Here is a 12420-nt window from a genome sequence, read left to right on the forward strand (position 1 = left end):
AAAAGAGTCCATGGGTGTTTGCATCTAAACTGGTTGTAGGCTTGATGAAATCAAGAGAACATTTGACTGTAAAAGCATTTAGTTTTCAGTGGTCCTTATGTGCACAATTAAGAAAAAGATTTAATATAGATGAAAAAAATACCAGGAATAGAATGTGATAAAGTGGAATTTGAAAATGAATTAGGTACAAATGATGAACACGTGATTGCTGAAATATACAAACTTCTGTTGAGATCTGAAACGGAGGAAGAGCAAGTTAAAGAATGTAGGGTAAAATGGGTCAAGAATTTAAAAATTTTAAATTTTACAATTTAAAAGAAAACTTTTTTAAAATGATGTACTGTCGGTAGATAATAACCAGAGGAATTGTCTAAGATGTATAAGGTATTTCTAATCACTGTTGGAAATGTAAAAATCATGAAGGGACATTTTATCATGCATGGTGGACTTGTGAAAAAGTGAAAAGACACTGGACACAAATACATACGGTGATGCAGAGAGTTTTAAAAATTAACATTCAGATGAAACTGGAACTTTTCTTATTAGGACTTATGGACACCCAACCAGAAAAGGCTTGCAGACTATTGGTTTTATATATGGTAACTGCAGCGAGGCTTTATATGCACAAAAATGGAAGACCACAGAAACACCAATAATGGAGGAATGGATTGTGAAGATGGCGGAGTTTGCAGAAATAAATGGCTAAAGTGACCTGTTTGGTTAAGGAGGGAACTCGTCAGGCCTAGCCCCAGTAACTCCAAGAGACAATGCAAATTCAGATCAGCTATGTTTATTAGCTACAACCTCTAGCAAGAATCTTCCCAGACTGAAACCCCAGGTCCCAAGTCAGACAGCCACAACAGTGTGAATTCCTCAGGGAGGTGCCAGTCTCATCCTCTTGTAGCTCCCACGTTCCTCTGGTGAGCTAAGAAAGTGTTTATCTCCCTGAGCCTGGCCTTCATAATTCCACTCCATCACAGAACTACAACTACTTTTATAAAAGACTGGAAACCCTTTATGGACTTTTTCCTGAAAATGGATAAAAATAAACTACTGATTTCAGGATTTATTGATTAAAAGGGTTTGTTTATGGGAAGAAGGGAACCGTGACATGCAATATGGGAGGGCGGAGATGGTAATTGCTGTGTTTGTAACTGCTGCACAGAAAATCGGGTCGCTTCTTTAGATATCTTTCTTTTTCTTGTTTTTTGGTTATTCTTCCCTTTTTCTTTTATCCTTTTATGCAATCTTTTTCTATTTCTTCTTCTATGTTTCTGTAATTTTTAAAATAAAAATTATTCATAAAAAAATAAAATAAACTAGTTGTAGGCCGCTGCATGGTGGCCTTGCTTTATTTTGAGGAACTTTGTGCAGCACAGGCAACATGACTTGTCAATGTGTTGCAATGACACAATTCACCTTGACAAGATGCTTTGCTTCATATCTAGTGTGACTAGCAACAGGAAGAGCCTTGTACATGGTTGCAGTGTCTCAAATAAACAAGTTTAAATGAATGGAAGCACCAGAAGAAGCGACTGAACGTGCACAGCTCATGGGCAGAAGCCTCATCTGGATATTAGGCCCACAGAAGAAGCCCCAGGCTCAGCAAAGTTGCTGCTTTGCTTCATCCTTTAGAAGTAGGAACTGCATTGCTTTGCAAAGATGAGCAAAGGGGCCACCTCTCTGAACTTTGCATAACAAGTTGCCGTTGCCAATTGCCATATATCGGTAGGTTAAGCTAAAATTCACTTCTAAGGAGAGCAGTGGGATTCATGTAGCCACCCTGACGTTCTAACAATGCGTATTTTGTCCAGATGGGGCCCAGTGGCATTCTTGGAAATGGAGACGATCCTGAAGGCTGGTGCTTTGGTTGCTCTCATGCCATTTCCCCTTTTTTTAAAGTAAGAGCTTCTAAAAATTAAATATTAGAAGAGAACTGGAGCCTATAATCTGGTACACATCCAGAGAGGCATGCATGGGTACAGTTAATGCCCCTGAGCATCTCTTTGGAATCCACAAATAGGTAATATCTGTGCAGCATGTTCTCTGTCTCCACTCCTTTCGCCTTCTATGTATCCTTAAAGTCCCTCCGAGGACATCATTTTTCTTCTAGACTCTACCTCCAACCCAATTCAGTCTGTCAGGACCCTGTCTGAATGCTATTACTCTTTATTCAGCATAAGCTCCTCCCCTCCTATTTTCCAAAAAGCAGGTCTGGCCCAAGATACTTGCTGTCTATTTTCTGTCCAGAAAAACAATTGTTGTATGTTGGCAATGACAAAGCATCCTCTGTTGCATATGAGGACAGTTCATCAAGTTAGTACAAGCTGGACAGGCCATATGGTACGCATGGCACAGGTCTCCAGCACTTGGCATTAGCTGCCCATCTGCCTAATGATAGAGCTGGCTCAGCAGAAGAATTCTATGAACTCTGGCAGGGTTCCCCAAACTCTTCAGCTCATCGACCCCTTCATGAAATTTCAGATTGTTCATTGACCCTCAAACATTTATTATATGAAACTAATTTAATAAATACTACTTTAACAACAACTTCCAAATTGCTAACTGGTGTGGTAGCTGATGCAGTCCAACAGCACCTAGTTGAAAACAAGCTCTTTCCATCTGAGCAGAAAGGAAACTGCCCAAACAGCAGAGGGACAAAAGATCAGCTCCTAATTGACAAGATGATTTTGGAAAACTGTAAGAGTAGGAAGACCAATTGAATGTAGCTTGGATTGATTACAAGAAGGCATTCGACTCCCTGCCACATGACTGGATAATCAAGTGCCTAGAAATAACAGGAGTCAGTAGAAACATCAGAAACTCTGTGCAAACATCAGTGACACAATGGGAGACACAGCTGCTGGTCAATGGTGATCGACTGGGAGAGGTTAACATCAAGAGAGGAACCTTTCAAGGAGACTCACTATCACCACTACTGTTTGTCATTGCATTGATTCCTCTGTCAACAATCCTGAACAAGTCAGGCCATGGCTATCAAACATCAAAAACATCTGCCAGGCTCTCCCACCTCCTTTACATGGTCGATCTGAAGCTGTATGAAAAACCCCATCTGAAATAGAATCGCTGCTCAACCCTGTCCAAATATACAGCCAAGATATTGCAATGGAGTTTGGACTGGACAAATGTGCCACCCTGACCATCAACAGGGGAAAAATAGTGAAAACTGAAGGCATCAGGATGCCCTATGGAAATAACATCAAGAGTCTGGATGAAGAAGATCTCTACAAATGCCTGGGAATCAGGCTTACAACTTCAAGCACACTGAAGTCAAGAAGAAGGTTAGTAGTGAATGCATCATGAGAGTGAAGAAGGTCTTAAAATCCAAACTCAGTGGAGGAAATACCATCAAGACAATTAACACCTGGGCAATTCCAATCATTCAATACACAGCTGGAATAGTGGACTGGACTCAAGCTGAATTAAAAGCCCTGGATAGGAAGACCAGAAGAATAATGGCAATGAATCATGCCCTTCATCCGCGCAGCAGTGCTGACAGACTCTACTTGCCAAGGCGCATCGGTGGGCCTGGAATGCGGCAAGTACACCAGACAGCTGAAGAGGGAAAAAGGGCATTGGAAGAATATCTGAAGGACAGTGAAGAAGATGCACTGAAGCTAGCTCACCATGAAGACTTACTGAATATTGAAGAGCCCAAACTGGCCTACAAGAAGAACTGAATGATGAATAGAAAAGAGACATGGCAAGGCAAAGTATTACATGGCCAGTACACACACACACACACACACACACCACTAGCAGGCAAAGCAGATAACAATATGACCTAGCAATGGGTAAGAACAGGAAAGTTGAAGAAAGAGACAGAGGGGCTAATTCTGGATGCACAAGACCAAGCCTTGAGAACAAATGTATACAAAGCCAGAATTGAGAAACAGACAGCAAATGCCACTTCTGCAAAGAAGCTGAAGAAACAGGGGACCACCTAGTTAGCTGCTGCAAGATCACACAGACTGACTACAAACAACGGCATGACAAATTAGCAACAATGGTGCATTGGAATATCTGCAAGAAATACCACTTGCCTGCAAGTAAGAACTGGTGGGACCACAAAACAGACAAAGTCATGCAAAATGAAGAAGCTAAAGTGCTCTGGGACTAGAATTCAAACAGACAATCACCTGCCACACAACACCCCAGGCTTAACAATTGTTGGTTAGAAAGACAAAAAAGTCTGGATAGTGGACATTGCAATGCTTGGAGACAGCAAAATAGAAGAGAAAGAACTGGAGAAAATCACAAAAGATAAAGACCTGCAAATAGAAATAGAATGATTGTGGCAAAAGAAAGCAAAGATTGTACCAATAGTAATAGGTGCCTGGGTGCAATCCCAAAACATCTGGAGTACCACTTGAAGACCATCGGCATGGACAAAATCACCATCAGTCCATTGCAAAAGGCAGCTTTACTTGGAACAGCTCACATCCTGTGATGATACCTTTAACACCATCAAACAACAACATCTGCCTATCCCAGGTCCTTGGGAAGGACTTGATAGATGGACAAAAATGCCAAATCCAGTCTAAAAATCTGGGTGACTTGCAAGTAACCATAATGATAACAACAACATTGACCCCTTGGATAGTCCCATTGATTCTTGACACTGATCACTTTTGGGATCCCTGATCTATGGAAAGAGGAAGAAAGCTTCAAAGGGTTGAACAAAAAGGGGGATTCCAGCCTGTGCTGATTCTCTTGGCTCTGCGTGATCAGACGTCCCAAAGGTAGAAAGTCCTAGGTGGGATCCCATAGACAGAAACCATCAGGTCAAAGGTCCTGCAGGAAGGTTGGGAACTTCTCAAAAATAAGAGCCTGGAAGAACCATCACACACCTGTCATTTTGATGAGAAAAAAATGGTGGGGAGGGGCGGATTAAGAAACCTGGGAGTTTTTGAATGAGCTAAAAGTTAAAAAGGAGATGTATAGGAAATGGAATATCACCCTGGAAGCATTCCAGAAAGTGTCTAATATGTGCAGAAAGGAAGTCAGAAACCCTAAAGCACAAGTTAGCTTGCAAGGGCTTTTGGGGTTATTTGAAAAGGAAAAGGAAGAAAAGGAAAGCGCTGCTCTTCAGGTTATTTTGCATTGGTCTCCTCCCAAGAAGAAAACAATGAACCGGAGCAAAACAATCAGCAGAAGGAGAGAGTGGCACCCCAAGGTATGTGAAGAAAAGGAGCACCAGGCTTCCATGAAAGAGCGTAAGACCCCAGGATCAGACCAATTACCTCTGAGAGTCTTGGGAAGCTTGCAGGTAGTGTCAAGATCAAGATTAAGAAAAACCCTAATTTCTCTTTATTCAGCTACGGGCCAAAAGCTGCATCCAATTCTGGGTGCTGCATTTTAGAAGAACTGTGACAACTGGAACATGTCCAGAAGAGAGCAACTAAGCGGATAAGGAAAAACTGGAGGAATAGTTGGAGGAGTTGGGTACATTTAGCCTGGAGAAGAAGACTAGGGGGAGACATAGTAGCTCTTTTCAAGTATCTGAGGGACTGTCGTGTAGAAGAATTGTTCACAGTTGTTCCAGAAGACAGTACAAGGATGAACAAGGTTAAATTAAAAAGGAGGACATTTGGTTGGGCATCAGGAAGAATTTCCTAATGCAATAGCTGTTCAACAATGGACGACACTGCCCTTGGAGGTGATGAGTTCTCCTTTGCTAGTGGAATTCAAACAGAGTCTGGATGGCCACCGCTGGGGAAGCTAGAACAGTAAATTCCTGCACTGGGTAAGACTGGATGATCTCCATGGTCCTTTCCAACCATTAGAGTCCATAGTTCTACTTCCTTGGCTGGGTTCCACAGCATTCTCAATGCTACCCTTGAATTAACAAGCCACATTTCCTGTGTTTATCTAACATGTAATGCTTAAGTAAACCAAGTTATGGTTTCATGTGATGGCCTGTGATTCATATCATGTACTAAAACAATGACTAGATTTCCCACAATATGCTGAACTATAAACTACCCAACCCCATTTTTGCCTAATCCAACATGTTCTGCATACTTGACCAAACAGTTGCCTTACTATACCAGAACCTCCATGAAGATATGTGTATTTACTATTGTGACATCTTTCTTGGAATATTTTTGAACCTTTCTTTTGAGTCTGCTTGGAATTAGTGCCTCCACCTGCTTTGACATCTCAGCACTGAATCCTTCCTTATGGAACATGCCTCCCCAGTGTTGATCCAGGACAAGAACCCAATTCTACCTTTATTTCCTGTTTTCTGATGCCGGGATCTGAAACACGGACTTAGTGTCCCATAACTCAAGATGATTGGATGATCATCCCATATATATTTATAATGAATGAATGAAGCAAGAATCCAGAAACAATCTAAGATTAACAAGAATCCAAATATCACTGAAGAGGGGTCTTTGAAAAAGGCACAACAATTCACTGTAAAGATTACTCCAAGTCATGGAAATGGCAGGTAAATAAATGAAGAGGAAGCCAGGAAGAAATTGACTTAAAATGCTTTTTATCACTCACTTGGTAATCACTTCCAAACATTCTAAAGCGCATCATCCATGTTTGTGCCATTTTTTTAATATCACAAACTCATAAGGAAAAACGATGTGCAAAGTTAGTAATGATCACCGGGGAGTGTCTGAAACAGATATACAGTATGCCAACTTGATACAATGCTTGTTTGATCTATGTCATCACTAGACTGCGATGATAAAGTCTGAGTTGGAAAAAAAGGGAAAAGTTGATTTAATTTTGTAGTCGGCTTCCCACGGTGGCCAAACAGATGCTACCAGGAAGCCCCCAAACTGGACAGATGAGTACCCTCCCGATTTTTATTCATTTACTTATTTAAGCAATTTATACGGCCGCCCAACTCACGGTGACTCTGGGTGGCTTACAGAAATAAAGCAAAACCCACTATTTTTCCTTCGCCCATTGTGGCATGGCAGTGCGCAGAAGGCAGGAACCCTAAGTGCTCATTTTGGGGATCACCTTGTGCCAGGCAGCCTGTAAAATTGTCTCCGTTTTGTGCAGCTCCCAAAATAGCAATCTGCTTCGAGGCCCATGAAAATATCTGAAATTCTTAGTTGGCTGTCAGAGAGGGCATAGAGAAAACGTGGTGAATTTGTTCCTTGTCATTCCCTCCATCTTCCCTGGACTTTCTCAGCCCCCTCAGCGTATTTCTTTCTCTTTCTCTGGACAGGTCTACAGACTTCCAAGCAAAGCCTGGGGTGCAGCAAATCACCCTACCTTTCCCCTGCAGGTTCATGAGATACACCAGACGGTCCTATACGTGAAGCTCTTTGGGAAGTTGGGCTGATCACATGGAGACGCAGCGTTCCAGGTGGCCTCCGTGATCTTGCCATCAAGTGGGTTCTGGTGACTCTTAGGAAGACCAATCTGCCATGATAGTCAGGCCACCACTGTCCTCCCCAGATGACCCTGTGCTTGTAGGGATACTCCCATCTTTCTCCAGGCCAAAGCAAAACGTTTGGTGTGATCACCTCTCTTGGAAAGGAACAGGCTGGAGCGAGGCGCTCCGTTTGTTGCCACGCAAGCAAACGCATCCGTTCCCCTCCTGCCTCAACAACAGAGAGACAGCTCTCCTTTATCTGCCTGGCTCACTTAGCAGAGGGAACAATTTGCAACCCCATTATCTTTGTGCTGGGCGCAATTGCTTATAATTGACACAAGGATATATTCGGCCCCTCCTGCTTTCTGCCAGAGATGCTGCAAGCTTGGCTTCTTTCTTCGTTTCTTTAATTAGTTTTCATTCATGGTACTTAACGAAAGGGAGCTCTCCCGTCTCTCGCTGCTTCCTGGGGTACTCTCATTGTGCAGTCCGCTCGAGTTGCCCCAGCTCTGCTCTGCAAAAAAGCAAACGGCAGGCAGGCTGGAAGCGCCAGGGTAGGGGGAAATGTTTGACAGGCAAAAGGCAAGCTCGTTGCAATGAAATTCTAACACCCCAATTCCTAAGGGGGACCTTTCAGTTTTTATCCTGCGAAACCGGGCCTGATTGGCAAAGAGACTGGCTTTGAATTTCCTAGGGCAGGCTGACTCTGATTCCCAGGATGTCAGGTTGCCTGAGCCTGAATTCCCAGATTAATTTGCATGTCCAGGAAGTGCAATTTGCACAGATCTGAATGCCAACCAGGTGGCCATGGCTCTTTCTCCTCAATTTCCTTCCTTTCATTTTTGCCCATTAAATCATCAGGGAACAAATGCATAAAGGGGTTGTCTATTTAAGCGCCTAACGAACTTGGTTCCACAGCACCATCTTAGCTACAGCTCTAAAGCATTCTGAAAAGGCAATGATGGGTGTAAAAATGGTCAAGGCTTTATGCGTAGATCCTGACAGATGCAGCCACAGCCACCATCTTGACTTTTTCAACCCCTTCTACCGACACCCCAGAAATTATTGGCAGAGAAAACTGCAATCTTACGGGTCCTGGGAGATGGCCAGAGAGCGAGCTCGGTGAAGAAGCCTGCTGGTTTTGTTGCTTTACCATCAGAAGAATCCACCAGTCCAAAGGTTTTCCATTAATCTCCTGATTGAATGATTAATCTGCAATCTTTCTGCTGCTGGAGGATGCTCTTCAGAGCTTTGCATGGCCCAAGGGTTGCAAGGGAAGGAGCATGCATGCAAAATATGCATGACGCGCCCAGCAAGTGGCCAGGACTAAGACTTTCAGTTTCAGTCCCCCGGTTATAATTTTATAGTATCCATTTGTGGGGGGGGGACTATGTTTCTGAACACCTATTTTAGGGGTTACACTATAGTTTCCATGCATTTCTTATGTGAGAGATTGTGGGGAAGCTGCGAAAAGAACAGAAAAGAGAACAGACATCAACTTCAAGAGACAGAGGGGGGTCTGCTGACAACTTATCTCATAAATGATGGTTCAGCCCAGGTGGGGAGAACTCCGAAGAAGCATTTCTGGTCACGCAGAGACTTTCCCTTAATGAACTTGCTCTGAAGGAGGTTGGAAAATTCATCCTGGCATTTTGAAGATTCAGTATTTACCCCTGTCTAGTACTGAAAACCCCTTCCGGAAAGCTCACCGTCTGTGCAAGGCTTGACATCCTGCTTCAAAACAGCGAACAGTGAACATTTATTTATTTATTTATTTATTTATTTATTTATCAAATTTAGACACTGCCCATCTCATGAGGAAATGACTCTGGGCGGTTTACAATAAAAACATCACCAAAGTTTTGCCAATAGTGGGCAAAGGGATATTTCAGGGCCGCAAAAGATTTCCGGCTGCCCACCCTTCCTTTAAAGAGAGAAAAGGCTATGCTAGCCCCGAAACTAGAATATTTGTATTTCATTTTATCCTGTTTTTTTACTCTGGCCTGTGCAATCTTGAAGAGGCACGAGGGTGATCTTGAGGCTGTTTCACCCTGGTCTCTCTCTACCCAGATTGCTCGGCATACTGTATTAGTAGTTGTGACGGATAAATGGAGCTTCCACCTTTAGAGGCAGTTGACTGCCTCTAAAGCAGGAGAGAAATTCGCCAGGCCTGAGCAGCTGCTAGAGGGGCCTGCAAGGTCTGGAGATTTTTAAAAATTACGAGCAAGCATGGAACCACTTTCAGGGTGTGTAAGCCTCATTAATTTTCAAGCCAAGTGCACCAAAAGGGTCTGCAAGGGAATCCTGGGCACTTTCCCTGAAAAAACATAAGCTGCAAAAGATGTTGTCTCAAAATTGTATGGAAGAAAGGAAGCGTGGCATTTCCTTATTTTTTATCAAGCTGGCTGGCTATTCTTTAGCCCAAGCTCCCAGAAGGACCGACGACTATGGCAATAAAATAACACAGCACAAAAACAGTAAAGCAAAATGCATTTGCTTATTTAATTTCATTTACGGCCACCCGACTCCCAAAGAGAGAAGAAAAGTACAACAGGCTGCAAAAGCAAGGTGCAAAAAGCAAAACCAAACCACAGCACGCCCAAATAAACCAAATAAAGCAAACCCAGACCAAACCTCAAAGGGGGCTGCACAGTCCCCCGTCCCCAAGGCCTGCAAGAACATCTGGATCCTCACCTATTTCCTGAACCACACAAAGGTGGGAGTCACACAAACCTCTAGCGGGAAGTTGCTGCCTGAAATATGAGAACTAGATTTAAAAAGCGATGCTTCAATCCGAGGGCTGAAAGAGCAGCAAATGCCAGTTTATCCTGGTCTGCTGTTTCTTCTGTCCCGAGGGCCAGCCGTCGCTTTTCATGGAGGAAGAGGTAGCATTGTCACCCGCAGCAAAGCGTCAGTTCTCCTCCTCTCGTTCCATCTGCCTGGGCTCTGGTCAAGCTCCTCTTTCCGAATCTTTAGGCCCCTTTCTCTAATCTGATACTCCCCAGCGCTGTTGGACTTCAGTTTCTGAAATGTGGAGTCTGTGGGGTTCTCTGAGCTTGGTTGTTTTCTTGCAAACGTTTCGTTACCCATCGCATCTTCAGTGCTAGAATGGAATGGGAAGGGGTTTGCTCTCTGTTTATATACAGTGGATTCCCCACCAGTGTTGGTGGGGGTGGGGGTTTTGTTTTGTTTTATTTTTTCCCTCTGGTAGTTCCTTGATTAAAGTATTGTTTACTGCTTGGATGTCTGGTGGTAATCTTGGTGTTAATCTCTGCTTATCTGGGTGATGATTGCTGGCGAGGAGATGCTCTGGTCTTTTGTTTCCTTTCTATTGTCTCCTTTGAATAGTGTGTAGATGCTGTTTATCTCTATGTGCCTGTTGATGGCTGCCTTGTCTGAATACCAAGCTTCCAAGAATTCCCTCGCACATTTGGATTTAGCTTGGTCTAAGTCGCTGACCGTTTCCCAGGTGAAACAATGGTTGAGTCTGTCCAGGTGTTGTGAGATTAAGGAGTTTTCATTGTGTCTTCTGACTGCTAGTTGGTGTTCATGATGCGCTCTGCCAGCCTTCTGCCTGTCTGTCCTACGTAGTGGTTGTCGCAGTCCTTACACTGTATGTTGTAGAGGACTCCTGTTTTTTCTTCTTGGGCTACGGGGTCTTTTGGTTTGCTTAAGATGTTCTGGAGGGCTTTAGTTGGTTTGTGTGCTATGGAGATGCCATGTGGTTGTAGTAGTCTGTTGGTAGTTTCTAAGACACTTCTGATGTATGGCAGTGTGATCCTTTTCATAGCTTGTGTGGGTTGTGTTGTAGTTGGTTGAGCGGTCAGGCACTTTTTGATAGAGTTGCGTGGATATCCATTTTGTTGGAAGATGTTGTATAGGTGGTCTGTTTCCTTTTTCTGCTGTTCTGAGTTGCTGCAATGCATTTGTTTGTGCTCGCTTGAATAATGCTCTTACACAGCTCCTCTTGTGGGAGGTTCAGTTGTTACTTTGGTAATGGAGTATTTGATTAATGTGGATTATCTTCCGATAGACTTGGGTTTCTAGTTTGCTGTTGCTTCCTCTGCTGATGAGGATATCCAGGAAGGGTAGTGTGTTGTCGTTTTCTTCCTCTCTGGTGAATTTTATTCCTCTGAAGATGCTGTTGATGGTTTCATGTGTCTTCTCCAGTTGTTCCTTCTTTATTATAACAAAGGTGTCGTCTACATACCGGATCCATACTTGAAGTTGTATGTGTGGAAGTGCTATAGTTTCTAGGCGTTGCATTACAATCTCTGCTATGAGCCTTAAAATCAAATATTGTCTACCTGCCAGCTCTTCATTTTGCCTTGGTTGTTGACTCCACTTTTCGAGGAGCTATCTCCAGTCCGCCATTTCTTCCCTGGAAATCCAAGAAAATGCAAGGCAGATTTCCACACAATATTACTTTCTGAATTGTCATCTGGCCCATAGTGTCATCCTAAGGAGGAAGCATTATGTATATGCTTGAAATATATTTGAAGCTCACTTCCATCAAGAGATGAATGGAGCCATCTGCTTGCCGTCTATGCCACTTTCACTTACGTTCCACGGTGCTGCTCCAGATCAGTCTGTAACTGGAAAGGAGATTAGCATTACCATATAGATGCAATTATGCATTTTAAAATATACTGTGTCTCAAAATGTATTGGATTCCAGGCACAATGATGTGAATTTGTGCAAAAGGCTGTGACAGTCTTCCAGGTTGGCAAGGAAGTGTAAACAGGTTGGTTTGTTGCATCAACAACTGGAAAACTCAGATTTCTGACACCCCCCCGAGGAACTCAGTCTCTGACTCTCTCTTAGTTTTTAGCATGCCCATGTAGATTAGTGCTTTGGCTTACTTTTACGTAGAACAACTGAATTGCTAAGGAAATTGGCTATTGGAAACCCTCAAACCAGGCGTGTCCATAGGGCATGGTAGAAAAGGTCAAGATGGTGGCGGTGGCAGTGAGACTGAAGCACTGCCTGTGTTTGAAGTGTGTCTCCTGTGTGATGCACAGGAAGAAGCAGGTGAAGCTTTGATCACCTGAGTA

The sequence above is a fragment of the Python bivittatus genome, unplaced genomic scaffold (assembly GCF_059951505.1).
Source record: "Python bivittatus isolate LINGU-HERP-01145 unplaced genomic scaffold, Pbiv_v1 ctg000390_np1212, whole genome shotgun sequence".
NCBI lineage: Eukaryota > Metazoa > Chordata > Lepidosauria > Squamata > Pythonidae > Python > Python bivittatus.